Source organism: Hirundo rustica, chromosome 2 (assembly GCF_015227805.2).
Source record: "Hirundo rustica isolate bHirRus1 chromosome 2, bHirRus1.pri.v3, whole genome shotgun sequence".
NCBI lineage: Eukaryota > Metazoa > Chordata > Aves > Passeriformes > Hirundinidae > Hirundo > Hirundo rustica.
In genome coordinates, this window is record NC_053451.1 from 46,646,530 (window position 1) to 46,666,736 (window position 20,207).

Sequence of the window (20,207 nt, forward strand, 5' to 3'; positions counted from 1 at the left end):
GGTTGCATAACTGCTCTTAGTAGACACAAGAAGACAGGGTTTGACTTAAAGATGATGTCCTAAATACAGCTGCACCAAACATTCATACATGTGCTGTTTTCATCCCCACTGTGCAGCTCAGCTGGCAGTGACAGTCTCACAAGGCAAAAACATAAACATACTCTCAACATTAAAGAAGCTCTGATACTCTCTGCTGCTGGTACATTTGCTCTCACCAACTGTGCATTGCACTCATCCCTAGATCTCTCTCCTGTTCTTTCTAATTCCATGTACATCAGTACCTTTCCCAGCTCTCATTCCAGGGCACAAAGTCTTGCATGTACCACTGCTGTGATGAAGTACAATCACATGCTGGTACTTAGAAGTTTCAGGGAGGGCAAGACACAATAAAGATAAAACTCATATGGCTTACATTTTGGCCAAATTAGTTTTGGAAGACCTTACACTATAGCCTCACACAAAGAAACTCACTGAGCTGGTGACGGAATTCCTGTCACAGAACCTAACTCTGTGAAGATATTCCTGGTACAAGACAGTGAAACTATTTAGTACATCTGCTGGATGTGAGAGATCCCCTTCTTCCCTCCATCAGTAGATGTTTTGTATTGTTGTTTCCCAGAGCTTGTGTAAGTCATCATTACAGACATATGATGCCTGTTGTGCTACCAACCACTGTGTTCTTTGTCTTCATCACAAGAGACAGGCTTAAGAAAGAAATTTAGTAGAAAGGTTTATTATAATCCTACAGAGACAGAGAGCAGAATTCCCAAACCTGTTTGAGCCATTCCCTGTATTTAAGTCAGACGGATTTATCTTGTTCTTGGTTTTATAATTCTTCAAAGACCATGGCAAGGATGCTGAGAGCATTTTGGCAGTCGGCAGCCTGCTGTGAATCAGGCCTGGAATTTCCCCTGCTGTTGCCCACCATTGTAACTTTCCCAGAAATTTTCACACCTCTGTTTCTTGCAAAGGCAAACCAGTTGCACTACAACTCTCCACTCTTCCATCAGCTGGTAAGAACACCCTGTGTTTGTCTTTATGTCAATACACAGTTCTTTAAACCTCCTTGTCATGATAATAATGCAATATATTCAAAAGCAGCAAGTCAGCCTTGAAAACTTGCAAGCAAGGCTGTGAGTTTGGCATGTGTACTGGTCTGTGAGAACACTGGACTGCCTCAGCAAGAGCCAGCCCTGCAGCACCACAGCTCCTGCTGCTTCCACCTGTAGGACAGACAAAGAATCCTTCAGACACTCCCGTCACTGTAAAGACATGACATCCTGGGTTTCTTGAACCACACTGTAGGACAGAAGTACAAAGACCTCTGCCGAGTGATTTCCCTGCCTGTTGGAAGCATTGAATACAGCACCACATCTCTCCACTCATTTACTCTTCTATCAGACTACGTTTCCCCTTCTAGTGAACTCCAAAAAACTAGTGCTTCAAATGCAACACTCTGAACACATTTAATTTATCTAAAAGATGAACTTTCTTTAACTGAAGAGTTATTACTTGTTCAGGAAGCATCCCCCATGCCTCCATATAAATATATTTATTAAAACCCTACAGCTTAAAAAGCAAATATAACCTGCACCATTTTGGGGTGTTGGTTAGTTTGTTTATTTGTTTATATGAGAATTTGTTGATTAAAAAATCCTGTAATCTGAAAAAGCCTAAAAACACTTGGATTGCCCCATAGCTTCCCAGTAATTTAGATCACTGTGTAATGCTGTAATTTTGCAAAGTGAGAAACACCCATTTCAGTTTCTAACTGATCTGCATTGAATTAATTTTTAAAGTTGTTGAATTATGCTAACAAGATCACTATAATTAAAAGAGCTTCAGGGGCAAGTGGATAGAGTTGGGAGTTTGCTCTGCTGTCCCTGTGAGAGAAAAGATTCGTGCGTCTTCTTGAGTTACTCTAAGCTAGCAATACAAATCCTCAGAGTTCACATTAATGCAAGCCTGACTGACAACCTACCATTCAGAGCAACCATCTCAGATTTCTGCAATTAGCATGTGCTCTAAAATTTCTGATTCTGTTGGCTTGGTCTCTAATTTACATTTTGAAAAGGCTCTTAAGAATGAAGATGCCAAGGCTGAGCAAATTCACTGCTCTTGAGACACATTCTGCATATCTGCAAGCTCAGTAAAAGTGTGCTTCTGTTAAAATCAATAGGATAAGTATCACATGGGAAAAAAATTACTCTTCTTACCAAGTCAGGAGTACTCAAGGCTTTCATGGAGAATGTCTGCAAAGAGACAAAAGAAGCTAGTCAATGTACTGAAATAGGAACAGTGTATTAAATAATGCAGAAAGTTGCAGGCAGCACTTGCTAATCCCTGAAAATCTCTTCATGGCATTAATAGCAGCTTTTTATATGGAAAACTGTATATTCAAGAGGTCTACATACAACTTAATCACAGAAAAAAGAGAAAGCAGAGAAATACTAGACAACATCCCATCTGCTGCCAGTGACTGATTTTTCTCTTTGTCAAGGTTTGCTTTAGGAGACCAAAGAAATCAGATTATTTATTACTTATCCAGAGAGATTATTTCACATTTAACAAACATTTTCCTGAAGAATAGGAGGCTTGAAGACAAATGAGATGTAAGCATCAATGCCTGAAGAGGTCCCATATAGGAATGCTGAAGTCAGCACACAATGGGTAAAACAATATTGCTGAGATCAGTCACTGGCATTTTCATCATGGATTAGACAAATGTCACACAGTTGAAGTTTCAGCAATTGTGCCCTAGTTTGCCTGGACCTAAGATACAATTTGTCTTAGGTCAAGTTCTCAACAACAAATAACGATGCCAAATTATCTAGACAATTTATAATCATATATCCGTTCTGTGAGCTTAGTCAGGTCATCCATTCAACTATTTTAGACTATGCATTTTTGCAGGATGACTTGGGGGCTTTGGGTATTTTTTGGAAAAGGAATGAAAAAATGAAAAAAAAGGCCCATTTAAGTGGACTTTTGCAAACAATGACATTACCTGTTCTCTTATTTCCAACTCAAAAAGTCAGCAAGAATTAAACCGAGTGAATAACATTGGATAGTGTGTAGCTGTTCACTAGACACTGACATTTCCTTTACTCTATCTGATAATAAATAAAAGTGCTGGTATTTATTATTAGACTAGAAGAATGTATTAACAGGATAGCATTTTCACATTCTGAAAATCATCTAAAATGTTTACATTTATTGTTTTCTTCTTCTTCCTCTTCTATGCAAGAAGCTTACATTTCAACCCTCTGATTAAAACACCTTTGAAGCTGCGCTGCCATGCACAAAACCAGCAAGTTAAGGGGTATGATTTTGGTCTAAGCTTGCTCCCACTTTAACCATACCAAGTTGAGACATAAGGAATAATGTCCAATAAGCATTACTGCCGAGGAATAATGCCCAATAAGCACTGTGGATGAAGATGTCCAGGCTTGGGAAGGGGACTGGAGAACTTACTTGCAGGAATGCAAGCTGAGTCTCACTAACTGCCCTGCAGACAGGGAGCCTTGTCCCAGTCCATTCACTGGTACAGATGTTGCCATCAGACCAATAAGCCCCCAATTATGAACAGCCCCTCTCAGCTTTACACTTGCACTAACTGAAGAAACAAAGCAGGATTTTTATCTGGCTTTAACTCAGCACTATGCAAATTAATGTTGATTTTTATCCCACATAGTGAAAATTAAGAAAATAACCTAACCTAAGAATATCAAATATACCTTGGAGCTTTAATAAAGAAGGCATGAAATCATCTGATACATCTAAATACAGCTTCTGCCCTTCAGGGAATGTCTCACTGAATACAGTATAGGACCTTAGCTAGTCTGCTACTTTTTTTTTTTTTTTTCCCCCAGTTTTAATAATTTTGACATTAACACCGCATTTCTTTACCATTAAGGACTAGACTAACCTTACATATGTTTTAGAATTATAAATACAGAAGATTCCAATCAGAATTTATAATTCATTGTAATTGCTGAATCTTCTTAAGTTTAAAGCTATCATGTAGATCACTGAACATTAAAACTGATGAAAAGTTTTTTTTTTCTTTTATATCACTATAATTAATTTCTAGCAAAGGGACAATAGCAGAGTTGTTCTTCACCCCCTATCTATGGCTCCCTGCCTGTGATCCAGCAGCCCAGCTTATCTGTACCAGTCACAGGCAGACTGGACTGTAATAGACACCAATAAACAATGGAACCAGCAAAGCCAGGGAGGGCAGAAAGAGGAAGAGAGAAAGCAATGATTGGTTTTTGTTAAGCCATTCCTGACTTTGTATAATTAAGGTTCATTCACTGCAAGCCAGACTTGATGCTGCAACCTCCCAGCTACCATATCAGGTCTACATACAAGCTACTTTATGGTGTTTAAGCAAAAATAAAGCTACTGAAACAAGACTCAGAGCAAGAGTGTGGTCTCAGTAATTTCAGTGGGCATACACCATTCTTTTGAATCTACGATTCTTTGTATTTGTAATGCAATCTTCTTGTAGTTTGCAAGGTTCCAAGGATATACACAAAACTGTGTATAAATGCCGCTCTGATTGACAAAGCTGAAAAAAAAAAACTTAGGGACTCTCAAGCACATAACCCCTTTTTCAGCTCTAAATCTCCAAACCAAACCGAGAGCATGAATCATTGCACTGACTTTAGTGTAATTGAATTAGTCATTGAATCAAGGAAAAGGACAGTTGGTAGCAAGGGAGCTGAAGAGAATGTTAGCAGAAACATAGTGATAATATTTTATGCTCCGTGGGAACTGAACTCAGTAATTACTGCTTACAGAACAGCGAGCTCTTAATAAAGGATATTGAATGGAGGAAAGAAAACCAATTAGTTCTTCTACTGAGTCCATGAGTTTTACTACACACTCAACTTAAGAATTTTACTTCCCTTGCTGATTCCTCAAGACATTTTTGATACCTCACTTAAGTCTGAGAGATCAAACTGGCTTTTCTTATATATATATATATATATATGCACACATACATACATATATATTTTTTTCCATACATTTCACTGGTGGTTTCTGGGGCTTTTTTTAAATCAATTCATTATGTGAATTAATTCTGCTGCTTATTTCTGGTTTCATTTAATTTCCACAATCTTACTTTGGCATTCTGGGTAAGGTATATGTCATATCCTGGGACAGAAGATCCATGCATCCAAGGCTGGGAAGAGAACTGATGGAAAGCTCTGTTGCAAGGTACAGTCTTCTTCCAAGAGAGTGTTAGTTTACAGTAAGATGGGATGTCAGCCTGTACATAGTATTATCTAATGATCCCAGGTTCAGATCTCTTATTGCAGTGAGCAGGTAATTTTTTTATACACAGCGTACCTAATAATCTACCAATGAGCTGAAAGAATTAGTTACTGTAGCAGTGCTAATCTATTTCCACAGTAATGCTGAAGCTGATCTGACAGGCACTAGAACCAAGCAAGCAAGTGCTTGCTTTATTAGCCTTTAAAGAAGTTGAATTTAACACTCTTGTGAGCTTTTCTGATATGAAAAGTACTTCAGTCACAAGAAAGGAGATAGAAAAGTGCCAACAATTTTAAAGGTTGCCATTTAACATTTACCAACTTGTATTTGTCTGTGGTGTACAAGCTTCATGGTCAAAGGTACAAAGGTGCATGGGAAAGAGCACCACCACCCCTCTTAGTACATTCTGTTTTATAAAATCAAAACTCCTAGGGGAAAGTGATTGTGGCACTCTACATTCTGCCATACAGGTTTCTTCATTGACAACAGGTGTGCTGTGTCTAGGTAATGCTGCATACTCCCATTCCTGCAATGGATTTTTCTTTTGCATATTCTGCTTTGCCACGTTTCAGAGTGGGCAGAGGGGCCAGCAGCAAATGTGATATGAACTCTGGTCACATCTACTCACATCAGACTGTTCACATGACCTTGATGGGCTCTGCATGCAAGGGAACATTTTCATAACAAGCTGAGCAGGCAGTCTACCACCAATAATGTGTTAAATAAATCACCAAGAGCTTTGTAGCTCTAGGCATATTTTCCAAGCTAACGTGTAGCTAAGTTCCAGCTTTCAAAAGACAAGTAGTTTTCCTGAATGTCCTACAGCATGGCATGCCCAGCTCCTCCCTGGTGAAGGATGAGGGATGTGCAGACTTTTCCCCAAGCCACCCAGCATGGAGATCTGTCAGATCCCTTCCTGAGGTCAGGGTAAGCAGGATGCAGCTCCAAGCTTCAAAGGAGTGGGGTCAGCAGGCAGCTGGGGCCCTGCTCCCACCCCTATCACCCTGACCATGTGTGCCAGTGGTATGCTGGCTCTGGAGAGGCGCTCAACACCCCTCTGCTCATCCCTGTGCCGGTGTGAAGCATGACATTGAACAGAAAATGTGCCAAAATAGTTTGTATAAAGTTTTTAAAAACAAAAAGCTTTGAATAATGTATGTCTTAATCTAAACTAATTTTGTTCAACCAATTGTAATTTAGTGTATCTTAAACCCATTTATGCATGCCAGCTTTGTATTTCAAATTAGCCAGGATGCTAAAGACTGGATGAGAAACCTCTAGTGCTGAAGCACAGCTCTGTTGTATGCAATATAGCAGCTGTAGGTGATAGAAAACCTCCATTCAGGGCAACACCTCATTATACAAAAACTGAGTGGAGGAGAAATCCAGTCATGCCATCCAGAAGTGTGTGCATGAACTAGCACCACTCAGTGGGGCTCACGGCGCTGAAAATTCTTCTGGGGCAGTATTGGAGCAAACAAAATGTGTTTAGCCGCTCAGGTATAAACTTGATGGTTTGAAGATGATTAGTGCATGTGTCTTCGTTTTCTTTTATAAAAGAGTAACAGCTTCTATCAGCACACATTACTCTGTGTTAGGTGTTGAAAACACTTGAGGAAAGGACAATCAGATTTTAGTCAGGTAAAAATGAACATTATTTCTCTGAATTTTCCTCTTTTGTTTTCCTTTTAAAATATTTACAAAGGATTTTTTTTTCTAAAGTTACTTTTAATTAAGATTACTTATAAATCTGCTTCTATACTTATAAATATACTTCTATCTCTGTAATAAATGGATAAAATACCTTTCAGTTACTTGTTATTGAAACTTCAGCACTAAAACAGTACAACTTTCCTCCCTAACATTTTAACACAGATTCGAATAGTAAAAACCACAGCTGAACACATAATCTGAAAATTGTTTATGATCTGCCCCAAAGGTTTAAATCTTCCTATTGATATAAACAGTTGAGAGCAAAGGAGTTGTCACCAGGCAAATGAAAATCATAATTTGTTTTTCAAGTATTTATGGGGAAAAAATATTCCATTTGCCGCTAGTTAGTGTACTGTGTAGTCACTGCCCATGATAAACCAGGAGATTTCGAAGAAAATTATTCCAATTTTATTTGCAAGAAAAATCTCCAGGGCAGTTTTTTTCCACTTGGCAATTTCTAAATCACTTTTATATCATGCAGAAAAGTGGAAGAAAGAAAAATATGCAATGTTAGACTCCAAGACAGTGAGTGAAAATGTCATCTGGCTTTCACCCTACTGCAATCAGAAGAAAAAAGCCACCCTTAAGTTTCTTCACCTGCTTTGAAATTCAGGAAAGACATCAACGTCAACCCCACAAATGCCAAGATATAATAGTTACACAGAAGAAATTCCCATGGTACTTGAAGAGTAACGGAAACTGAAGTTTTCATTGCCTTATCAAAGAATTACTGCAAAATATAATTTTCCAGCCAGATGAAAAGAAGTAGAAGGCAGTAAGTACTCATGATTATTCTCTGGATTTGCAGAAATCAGTAGCAAAACTTCCATTGATTCAAGCACCCATGATTTCACTAGGAAGGAAAGGAATGTAGAGTTGAAGGAGGAGCTTTCTCCTTTTGAATTTTCTCTAGATAATTAGTTAAGCTTCAACAATTTTCAATACAGGTCATAATTGCTTCAAAGTGCTACACTCACGTGATCACTGTCTTTTGCGGTGTCACACCACAGGGAATAGCCAACATCATTATGTGGCACAGCTTGGCTCGAATTAATAGTCCTGAGAGTTCAGGTTAAGACACATCAGATTTCCAAATTGTCTATTTCAGGTGCCTAGAAATGCCTTTTTTCATCTCAACCTTTTGTAAAACAAAACAATGACCCATGAAATTATTTTTGCTCATAGAGGGCTGCACACTTCCCAGCACTGCTTGAAGTTAAGTGTTCTCTGACTAACACTGCTCTGAGACATTTCAATTCCAGTACCAAAGGACAGAGTTCTCATATGAACATCCTTTACCCTACAGAAGTTCCCTCCACTTGGCTGCACCTGATAGAATGTCAGAAATAACTTTTTACCATAGGCAGGAGCAATGAAGCTGGCAGCTAGAAGTGGTGCCTGTGATACTGCCTATACTGGGAGGCTGTTTCCAGGGCTTCAGGGTTTGCCACATGGTCAGCTGCTGAGGCAGGGAGCTCCCACACAGGAGGCTTGTCTTCAGCTGAAATTTTTGGTAGGAAGTTTTTATCAAAACAGTTCATCTTTTTTTTTTTTTTTTTTTTCCCCCAAACTGTGACCATGGCAAATGTTACAGTCTTCTCAAGAGCTCTCATTAAGAATCTCTAGCAACTTTTTTTGGGACATAGATTTGAAATTCAGGGTTAGTGGATTGATAGCCTGGCCCCAGGCATAGGATTTTGTGGTTGCAAAGAAGTGAGGACATGCTCTCCTGTATTCTTGCAGCTCATCTTTCTTGTTGAACTAGGAAAAGCTGGATTTGAGCATAGAACAATGAGAAAAATGAGGACTTACAGGAACAGGGTGAAGGTAGCAGATGGAGTCAAACACCCAAAGAATAAAAGGGCATATTTGCCCAGAATGGAAAGACTTAAGAAAGAGTTAAAAAAAGGAGAAAAGCTCAAGGTCAAAACATCTGTAACAACCAGAAAGCTCCAAGTTATAGGACTTGGAGATGATACTAGATTTCCTGACCAGTAATACAAATGTTTTTGACATTAATAAGCATCCCATGTTTTAAAAGCTGCTAAACAAGAGGTAGCAACACACTACCAGTATCATTTACTCCATAAACTCTGCATACAGAGGTCCATGCTACACATGTCTTCAAAATCAGTCTAAACCACAATGATGACTCAATAGAGTATCACTACCTCTCTGAAGGATAAAGTAACCAAAAAAAAAAAAAAGAGAGAGAGACAGAGATAAAGACATCAAAGACATCATGCACCTTCATGCACCTCCTCTGGTTCCTATTTTAAAGAGTAGGAATATAGCAAAAAGAGAATTTTTTAAAGTTGAGAGATGAGGAATCAAACAGTAACCGTGCAACCTTGTTCTGGCACAGCAGACTCCTGAGCTGTGTTGCTGACACAGAGGAAGGGAAGCCCAAGCCCAGTATCTGGACTGAGTCCTTTCTACCATGCTAACATCACTGACACAATTCCTAACTCCTCAGTCTTCTTTCTCTGAACTGAAGGCTTTTATCTGTGTATTTACTACAGAAACAAGAGAACTTTCTGTATGGCTTTTTTTCTTTCTTCCCATTAAGTGTTTAAGGCTATTAGTTCAAATTTTGGGCATCTCTTAAATTCTCAAAGCCATTTCTCCTCAGATACTATCTATTCCTTTGAGGTACCTAGTTTTCCTAGCAGCCTACATTTTTATTGATAAAATCACCATGTCACTGGTACATCTGCTGCCAAATATGTACCATATGCTTCTCTTTCTCTCCAAGCAAAATGGTTACCTGAATTTAAGCTGTGAAGTTACATAGTGCAGTATAATTTCATGAGTCTTTTGCATCAGGAAAATGTTGTTTATAACTTCTTTCCTTACAGAATCTAGTAATTATCCTAATAGGCCTGTTTCTATCAGTAAATTAAGTCCAGAGAAAACATACAGTACATGCATGACTAGAGAGCTCTTAATTAATTTTCAGATAATTAAACCCCTTTCAGATGATTAACCCAATTTGGGGATTCATATGGACAGTGTAACAAAATATGCCAGAAGGTAACAAAAACATAATGAATATTCATTCTTAAATTGTTCACCCCAGACCACTGCAGAGGTCAGGAGACATCCCACACTGTCAGTCTTCTGTGGGGACTTGTATTACCAAGCTTGCTGAAAGATACCTTTTAGACAATACTAAAAAACCAGACTTTTACAAGGGAGAAACAATTTTGTTATTATTCATACTAGTTTCTAGTTTCTTATACTAAAGCTTTTCTTATCTTAAATGTTTCAGTTTTTCTAAGTTTATTAAATCTATTTCAGTTCTAATGCCATCCCCCACCCAACTGGTGCAGTGTAATCAGTGAGCATAATTTTTATATACAGATATTGTAACAGATGGTACACTCAGGATCTCTACTTTGAACTACCAGAAACTATTTAATTAAAGTGTGATTTTATTCAAAACAGCCCAGCCCTGGCATAATAAATCTTATTCTTGAATGGGGAGTTGATGAATGGGACGCATGTACGTCACCAATAGTATTTCAACATCTTTACAGAAATTTGTTTTAAAATCTTATATCTGAAGTAAACTAAAACTGAAAATTTCACCAAGATACACATCTTCACCATAAGATAAGAAAAACATGAAAATATATTCAGTTCTATTCAGGATCCACAATACATGCTAATGAAATTCAGTCTAATAATAGGGTCACTAATGCAAGCAACCTCCTTTCCTGCAGCTTCTGTATCTACTCAAAGCACAGTTCTGTCATCCTTGAATAAGGCACATAAGGATAGTAGAGAAAATATGAGAATAAGACTGATAAAGTTAGGTTTCAGTTGCCTCTGAAATAATTTTTACAATTCCCACTGTGTCTTTTTTTTTTAATTAACAGCACTGAAACAAACAAGCACTAAAATCATTGAGGCTCTCACACGGTTCTCTACCTTAGGAGGGACACATTTCCCAATCTTATAGACTGAAAACATCACCCCAAACCTAAACTAATTTCAAATGAGTGAGGAAGTTACTTCTGTTACCAGGGAGAAACAATGAGGCACGAGCTTCCTGCAGCACAATGAAGTTACTGTAAGAGGCAGCAAAAGCAGAACTCACATGCAGAACTTGCAGTTCTACTGAAGCAAGGTATAGCAACACTGTCCCCAAACAAACAGAGCGGTTTGGTTAATTAGTTAGTAGGAAAACTCTGATAATGTATGATGGGTATTCCTTTTCACAAGAAGCCTTGTCTAAGTCAATCCCAGGTAGCTAAGAAGCTGCAGCTACAAGATTTCCTTTGGCCAGAAAGAATGTATTTGACATACGAGATCTTCCTAGAGATGTCCATGTGATTTTAATTTCCCTAACTTCTCTAAATGAAATGGAAAGAAAAACAAAAACAAAACAAAATAAAAACAAAACCAAAACAAAATAAAAACAAAAACAAAACACCCACCAACCAAACAAAAAAACACACCAAAAAACCCACAAAAACAAACCACTCTCAAAAGGAACTCCAGGCTATAATTAGTACTATGTTTAATGCTGTCCAAGCAATATTTCGGCAGCCGTTGAGTAGCAGTACAACCAACTGTAGTTTGGCAATTACAGAGACATGGTTATCCAAGGGTTAATCAGTTACCTCATGTGACTATGCTGTTCTTTTCCACAGAGGAGTGTTCCTTCCCAGCACTGCCAGGTAGTGTGAGGAAGCTCCTTCTTTGTTTCCATCAAACTCTCTTCTTCTGACAAGCGGAGGACAGTTCCAGCATTTACAATTTAAGCACTGAATTGTCTTCACCTCATTTGAACCTGATTTTCTTTTTCTTTCAAACAAAAATAATTTTTTCTTTTTATTTCTTTTTATTTTCACTGCTCACTTCCTCTGAGGATCAGTTTGACTAGGAAGACCCATATGCCCATATGCCAGGATTTAACAGGTAAATGGAGTGAGAAAATCTTCAATTAGCTGAAAGTGATTTCAGCTGGGCAAGCTGAGAAATGTCTAGTGACTGAAAAGCTGCAAAAGCTAAGGTATCAGCCATTATATTTTCTAATTATTAAACTCGAGCTGAATATCAAATATTTTGTACCATTAATTTAAAAAATAAATAAATAAACAAAACAACCAACCGAAAAAGGAAAGCCAGCAAAACCAAGAGTAATAAAGTCAATGATTCAAATATTTAAGTTGTTTTGGATAATAGAAGCCTCACTCTTGTAGAGATAGTGGTAATGAATCACTGCACTACATCAAACAAACTGTCCAGCTTCCAGCATCAAATAACTGCTTGCATTTTGGGTGTATTATAAGAAATACTCTTATTCTCAGTGATCACTTACAAGCAGTTTCACAAGCAGCCTTTGTAAGCTTACCTTGACATCATTAGAAAAATTACAAAGAAGAGAGAAGGGAATTTTAATATATTTAGACGAACAATTAACTGATAGCCTTTTCCAAAACACAAATAATCCTCCTCAGTATGGTTTATAATTATTTCTATTGCAGTAGTGTTTAGAGATTTAGTCATGGCACAGAATCCCTTTGTGCTAGATGCTGTACAAGAACAAAAAGACAATCCTTGTCTTGAAGACTTACAGGCAAGTATGGGGTTATTTGCTAGACCATAATTGCCTCATTTGTTTCAACCCTGATCATCTCTCATCTTTCTTAATGGAATCAAGGTATTGACATCACAGTTGCTGGGTACAGAGTAAGGATTTATATGGGACCGTATGCACTGTTATAACAAGAGGGCTGCAGTTATTGTTGAATTCCTTATTTAGAAAGAATATTATTTCTTTGTCTTTGATATGCTAAGCAGTAACTGCTTCCCTCTGAAAATATTTAATAGACAAAGCCAATTTGGCTTTGCTGGCCATGAGCTTCTGTGTAGTAAGCCATCTGCTTTTCTGGGGAATGGGAAAGAAAAGGAAGCAGGTCAGTTGTCAGTAGACAGAAGTTAAATAAAACTCAGTTTGATTAAGTAGAATGTCAAAATATAAGTTAATTGAGACCAAAGTAAATTAAAATCATTGCCTACTGTCACTTCTGAAACATTATGGCTTATCATTTATGCACACCATATCTGTGCAAGAGCACCCTCAATCCCTGCCTGCAATAGCTGCACATTGTAATTTTTATTATTGCCTCAGGGGGTTGCTAAAACTTGCCCTTGGCAAAGCAGCGGAATTTCAACAAAATTATGTCTAATCACATTTCTTAACCTCAGTCAAAGATTAATTTGTCCTGTTCTGTTTATCATTGCAGAAGATAGAAATTTCATCCCTTAATTTTGCTTTCTTTTGTTCTCTTTCCTGATTCCAGAAGCAAATTACATTCTTTTTTCAAAGAGAATTGAAAAACCTTTGTTTCCATTATAGTCAAGAAAAGCTGTTCACTCAGTTTCACAGAAGTCAAAATCTTCTCACGAGCTTCAAATAGGACCAATTTGTGGTTAGTTCTTTAAATTTTCTCTAAATCAATTTATCCTATTTTTTTCTCTTTTCTCTAAATTCTTTAGTCAAAGATGAGTTATGTTTCAACCAATCTCAGTTACAGAGAGCACATATTTTTCCCAAGCTGATCTCATCTCTCAGGACATTTTTACTTCACCAAGGAAATTCTCCCTTTTGTCAGTACAGAAAATACTACTCACCACTGCCCATCTTCTGCTTTACTTTTTTCTTCATCAAATCATACACTCAAATGGGAGTATTGGCACATTCCTGAGTAATCCTTCACCTCCTTAAAATTCTCTACTCTTGCATTTAACTGTGAAGGAGAATAAGGTCACAGTAACATAGGTTTTACGTGATATCAGGTTTTTTTAAAAAAAAAAAGGCAAAACCCAGAACATCAGTCTACACTGCTAGACTTCTAAGTCAGTTTCTGTAAGGAAAAAAAAAAAAATCTGCTCTTCTATTGGCTTTGCAAAAGAATTAGCATGCAATTGAACGTCATCATCTTTGCCAAGCAAATAGCTGTAGATATATATTAAACACTCCTAAGTCTCTTCAATCCCATTTAGTCTCCACCTGTCTCTCAAACTGAGCATCCCACTCAGGCAGAAGCAGAAATACCATACTGAGATAGAGAGAATACAAATCTGTGCATTTCAAACACACAACTTCTTGCCTGGCTGTTCTCACTCTTTGCATGAAAAGTACAAAGAGAGTCAAGAGATGGCAAAACATACACCAGTCAAACACAACTGCATTCAGCTTAAGAAATAAAAGGTATTCACAAGTTGTCTTGCTTTTAAAGCCTCAGCCATATGAATAACATAGAGGTTGATTGTTTATGAATACAAGTAATTATATGTATTCTTGTTCATATTTCACTGTATATACAGATATATGCTGCTGCATGCCAGAAGACTTTAAGAGCAGAAAACCACAATGTTCAGTACCCAGTGTGGTGTTGATCTTTTAAATCAGAAGTGGGGTTTGAATCTGTCATTCATCATAGATATATTCTCAAACATGTTATGCATTTGCTGCTTGTAAAAGAAATATTCTACCTGAACAAGAGAAGTCAGAATAACAGCAGTGAGATTGTTCATAAAATAGCTTGTTATTTTACAGAATTTTTACCCGTAAAACCCATACCATCTTTCTCACATATTTTCAGTACAAAAAATACTTTTGAACACCTAGCTGCTAGAAAGTTCTTCCTGAAACCTGTTACTCAGAGTAATTCAAAGTCATGAAAATCAACACTGCAGGAAGCAGCCAAAGGCTGTGGTTTTCCTCCTGTTCCCTGGGCTTTGCAGACAGACGCAGCCATGGTGCCAAGTCACCATTTCCAGGCCTCTATCACTGTGCCAGCTTCACCAGGACAATGGAGCGCCAGGCATTCCCCTTCTCCTTCTCCGCACTGACACACAGCGCTATTTTTCCAGTGTTGAAAGTAACAGACCTAATTAATGGAGACCCCCATTACCAGCACTCCTTCTGCCTTTGTTTTTTGTCTGACCAATAGATGGTACACCTTCGACAACACCCTGCTTTGAAAAATCCACGATTTAAAAAAAAAAAAAAAAGTGATATAAAATCAAAACTGCTTACCAAACACCAAGAAAACCTGCTGCTTTTTGTGGCCAATTGCTTACTTTGTGCTGGGGTTACATTAAGGTGACAGGGAAGCTGTGGGTACCAACAGGCCTTGTAGGACCACCACGGCCGCTTCCCACCCACCCACATTCCCGGAGCCAGGAGTCCATTCCCCTCAGAGGTGTTGGATGCTCCAAAAAAAGTAAAGCAGAAGATGGGCAGTGGTGAGTAGTATTTTCTGTACTGACAAAAGGGAGAATTTCCTTGGTGAAGTAAAAATGTCCTGAGAGATGAGATCAGCTTGGGAAAAATATGTGCTCTCTGTAACTGAGATTGGTTGAAACGTAACTCATCTTTGACTAAAGAATTTAGAGAAAAGAGAAAAAAATAGGATAAATTGATTTAGAGAAAATTTAAAGAACTAACCACAAATTGGTCCTATTTGAAGCTTGTGAGAAGATTTTGACTTCTGTGAAACTGAGTGAACAACTTTTCTTGACTATAATGGAAACAAAGGTTTTTCAATTCTCTTTAAAAAAGAATGTAATTTGCTTCTGGAATCAGGAAAGAGAACAAAAGAAAGCAAAATTAAGGGATGAAATTTCTATCTTCTGCAATGATAAACAGAACAGGACAAATTAATCTTTGACTGAGGTTAAGAAATGTGATTAGACATAATTTTGTTGAAATTCCGCTGCTTTGCCAAGGGCGAGTTTTAGCAAACCCCTGCGGCAATAATAAAAATTACAATGTGCAGCTATTAGCAGGCAGGGATTGAGGGTGCTCTTGCACAGATATGGTGTGCATAAATGATAAGCCATAATGTTTCAGAAGTGACAGTAGGCAATGATTTTAATTTACTTTGGTCTCAATTAACTTATATTTTGACATTCTACTTAATCAAACTGAGTTTTATTTAACTTCTGTCTACTGACAACTGACCTGCTTCCTTTTCTTTCCCATTCCCCAGAAAAGCAGATGGCTTACTACACAGAAGCTCATGGCCAGCAAAGCCAAATTGGCTTTGTCTATTAAATATTTTCAGTGGGGACCAAGCACCTGAGCCCCACCGAGGTGAGAGCACGGAAAAGGCCGGGAAATAGCGGGAAATCCCGGGAAATCCGCAAGAGTAGAGAATTTTAAGGAGGTGAAGAATTACTCAGGAATGTGCCAATACTCCCATTTGAGTGTATGATTTGATGAAGAAAAAAGCAGTGTGGTAGTCATCAATTTTTCCTATGTATTTGTGTACCCTTTGTCTCTCCTATGCCATTCTATGATATTAACTGCCATAATTCATACCAGATTTTTGTCTTCCACAGAAAAAAATGCAATTTCTTCTTTGGGAAGTTCTATTGTTTTGAAAGATGCTATGCTTTCACATGCCTGAATGTGAAAATCCATGCAATGAAAATCCTGGGTGAAAACACGAAGTAAAAATATGTGCTAAGCAAAAATAGGCATGTCTGGACATACCTTATAAAATTAGATTTGCTTGATGCTGAGATCCAGTTTAAAGGCTTAATTTACTTCACACTATCATTCTCTGACTCTGTTAATCATAAATTAACTTTACACCTTTAAATTTGAACCCATTTTGCCCTTAGAGTGTTTTTTCTCTCAGTTCTTAACTCATGAACCCCTCATTAATTTTTTTTTTCCTCCCCTCACCTTAGCCCAACTGGAGCAGCAGAGAGCGAGTGAACAACTTTCGTGGGTGCCTGGGTTTGGCCAATTGCCTACAGTGATTAAGATACAGCACCTGTCACAGCCTAAGGCTGCACCATCCTCCAGAGCCACAGCCTGCGAGCTGGGAACCCCCTGTCCCAGCCAAGCACTGGAGAGCCTCTCCCACAACCGGGAATTCCCACGGGTGCGTCCACCTGCAGGCAAAGAGGCTTCCGACTGTGCTAGGACAGGGCCAAGCTCGGACAAATGGGTGCCAGCAACAGGCTGACACAACGTCCAGTGCGGCAACAGCCGGGCTCGGCTTCCTCATGGATTGGGCCCGAAGCCTGGCCAGGGCTTCAGGAGCAATCCAGGAGTTCCCTTGGACCGTGGACTCCCCAGCAAGACCACGGGTCTGATTTCATGGTCTTGTCCAGCTTCTCAGGTACAGAAAGGACAATACTTTTCCAACTCCATTTGCTGCTTCTCCCTCTCTCTCAGGGTCCCAACAAGCTCTGCCTCAGCTCTTGTCCTACCCTTACAAGTCACCTCAAGAGATGGGAGAAAAAAGGACAACTATTACTACTCACTCTGGCTACAGACTTTACATTCACTACTGGGTTCAGCCTTCTGGAAAGAGAAGCAAAGCTCAACCTCCTGGGGCGGATCTGTCCATTCCCTGGTCTGCTCTCACAAACCCTTCAACCACTCTGCCAAAGCCACAGAGCTACAGGAGAGCAGTCCTTAGCCACAGTCACTTCTCCTAACACACATTTCCCATTACATATCCTGAGCAATCCAAGCGCTGATTTTACACTTCCATAAGTGTGACCCAAGATCCCACGCACACAAGCACACCAAATTCCCACTGTGTGCCAAGAACCTACAGGGCACTTTGGATGTATCCTTAAGTACAAAGCACAAGAAGAAAAACCCAATCTTGCTCAGTGAAAACAAACAATGAAAACTGCAGGAAATTCTTCCACAGAACACAAGACACACACCTTTAACCCAGGCAGGTAATTAACTGCAGGAGGGGACCACCTGGCAGAAGAACGCTGACCAGCCAAACACAGAGCACAGAACCAGGGGCTGCCTGAGGGCCTTCAGGCAAGCATGCTGGATTGAAGGTAAAGCAGCAGGAGGAATGAACTCTGCACAAACACTTGGTGAGAAATTCCAAGTCAGAGATACAATTTAACAGGAAAATTACAATAAAGACAATAGCACAGAAACACTGGCTTAAACCAGACTATGACCTGACATGCTCTTGCTCAGGGTGATGCTTTTATCTATCATTCACCCCACTGTGTGACCACATCACAGTGCTGAGTCACCCTTCCCTGCAAGCTTTTCAGTCTGTAACTTCCATCCCTCAGGAGGAGCCGGAATTAACAAAAACACCCCAATGCACCCTGCCCTAAGCACGGATACAGCAACACCACCTGGAAAGGGGACAAAATTTCACAGCTCCCGCCCCAAACACCAACCCTGGCCAGAACCACAGATGCAGCAAAAATGTACAGGTTAGAGGAATTAGGGCAGGAAAGGCTCTGTCTCCTGTTCCTTGCCCAACAGGCTTCAATTCCACACTGCAAGTAGGAGCCACGGCTTTCACTGTAGAAGCCTGAAGAGCCAACATAATTCTGGTCTATAAAGGACCTTCCCAAAGAAATTATCTGGCTCAGCAGAGAGCAAAACCCTCTGTACTCTACCAGAGCCACAGGAAACCCAAACCAAGGGTAGAAGCTGATGAAGAAGATACAAAAAGCACCACTTCAGCCCTATAATGACCAGGAAAAAGCCAAACTGCAGCAACTCTTGCCTCCTGGGGGAGGCAACAGCCCCCCAGCATCAAACACAGCTTCAGCTGGGGCCACCCAACATCGGCCCTGCATCACACCACACACCCAAACATATTGACTCCAACACAGCTCAAACAACTGAGTTAAACCACACGCTTACCTCGTTAAACAGCACAAGGGAGGAGACCACCATCACACACCAAAGGCACGGCCACAAACACCAACTCCCACCCAGCCTTAGAAACACCCCCTGGCTCGTGATTGGCTGATGCGCAGAGGCACTCACTGCACTGATTGGGCCGTGCGCCCAGGGCCCCCCCCCCCCCGCCCCGCCCCGCACAGGTGCACGGCGTCCCCGCCCCGGAGCTCCTGGAGCCTCAGGTGGAGCTGCAGCACTGCCCGACCGCCGGCAGGGGGCGCTGCCGGAACCCTGGGACAGCCCCAACACACCTGCAGGCGAAAACCCGTTTCTGCCACTCTTAACAAATCGACTGGAGCCACTGCTTCAACTCCATGATAGCCGGGGACCCCCGGCTTGGAACTCTCAGCAACTGCTCAGCTTGGCTACTTCAAAGATTTCCCCACCCAGGAAACCGAGCGCTCCCAGCCTGTAGCAGCACATCCGCTACAAAGCCGGATCAAACCTTGCACGCACAGACGACACGAGGCTGCCGCGAGTCCTCTATGGGCAGCGGCAGCAGCTCCTGGGGACGTGAACAGCACCCTCCGCTCCCAGCTGGCTCAGGGTGGGAGTGGAGGGATGAGTGGGGACGGCGGGGAGCGGCGGGGAGGGGAGGGGATGGGACAGGCGCTCGACACGGCACAGGTATCACTCCTGGCACGCTGGCTGCAGCAGGACCTCGGCCGATCTGGGCGACCCCGCCGCTGCCTGTCAGCGCAGGCCCGGCTCCCGCCCGCCCGCGGCACCGCTGAGCCCCCAGCCCGTCCCCCCGCACCTCGAAACGCCGCGGAAAATCGAGCCCGGGCTGCATCGTGGTCAGGATAGCGTGCAGGCAGTCGGCTAGACGAACCTTGATTTTTCCCACCCTTTCTTCCACCATCTTTGGAAGGTCAGACATGTCATGCCAATCCGCCATCTTGGGAGTGGCATCACAGGACTTCTGCCCTGAGCTGTCACCATCTTTATTAAGGGCAAAGTCACTTCCAGTGGGGTGGCCATCTTTTTTTCTGGCACCCCTAAGGCCCCCATAGGCTGCTATCGGAGCCACCTGACTAAAATCGGACAGTTGATAACTTATAAACTTGGCGCCTTGAGATTTCTCATTTCTCTCGTTGTCAGATCATGGATTCCTGTGCTTGGGGATGTTTGAGTTAGGAAGTTTGTTATGTGGCTTGGACACTGCTGACAGTCATTACAGAGACACAACCAGTGCATATTGGGGCAGATGTTTGCATTACATTTTATCTCTTCTGCTTTCCTAATTAAAAAAAAAAAAAAAAACAAAAAAAACCAAACACCACAGACTTTTCCCTGCTGCCTTTCCTTGAAACCTTCTGTCTACTTTCATCTTCCATCCGGGCCTCAAGCATGTTACAGCCTCACTATTAAAATTTATAAGATTTATATTTGTTAGAAAAACACTTAATCTAATTTTTCTTGTTTGCGTTGTTTCTCTGGAAAACCCGGATGGATTCACCCGGTTGGAGCGAAAACCCGGACTGGATTCCTGGCAAAA

At 40.5% G+C, this 20,207-nt stretch overlaps 1 long non-coding RNA gene across 2 annotated transcripts; it reads right to left on the reverse strand.

Moving 5' to 3' along the window:
- Positions 1–705: 705 nt before the first annotated feature.
- On the reverse strand, positions 706–18,718 carry LOC120748121 (uncharacterized). 2 transcript variants are annotated; one of them, XR_005699307.2, is made up of 5 exons: positions 18,671–18,709; positions 17,710–17,870; positions 13,642–13,757; positions 2,217–2,252; positions 706–1,223 (listed from the first exon to the last, which is right to left on the reverse strand). It is a non-coding gene; the product is annotated as an uncharacterized LOC120748121 (long non-coding RNA). The 2 variants fall into 2 exon arrangements; XR_005699304.2 differs by lacking the exon at positions 17,710–17,870 and having other exon boundaries at positions 18,671–18,718.
- Between the last annotated feature and the right edge of the window lie 1,489 nt (positions 18,719–20,207).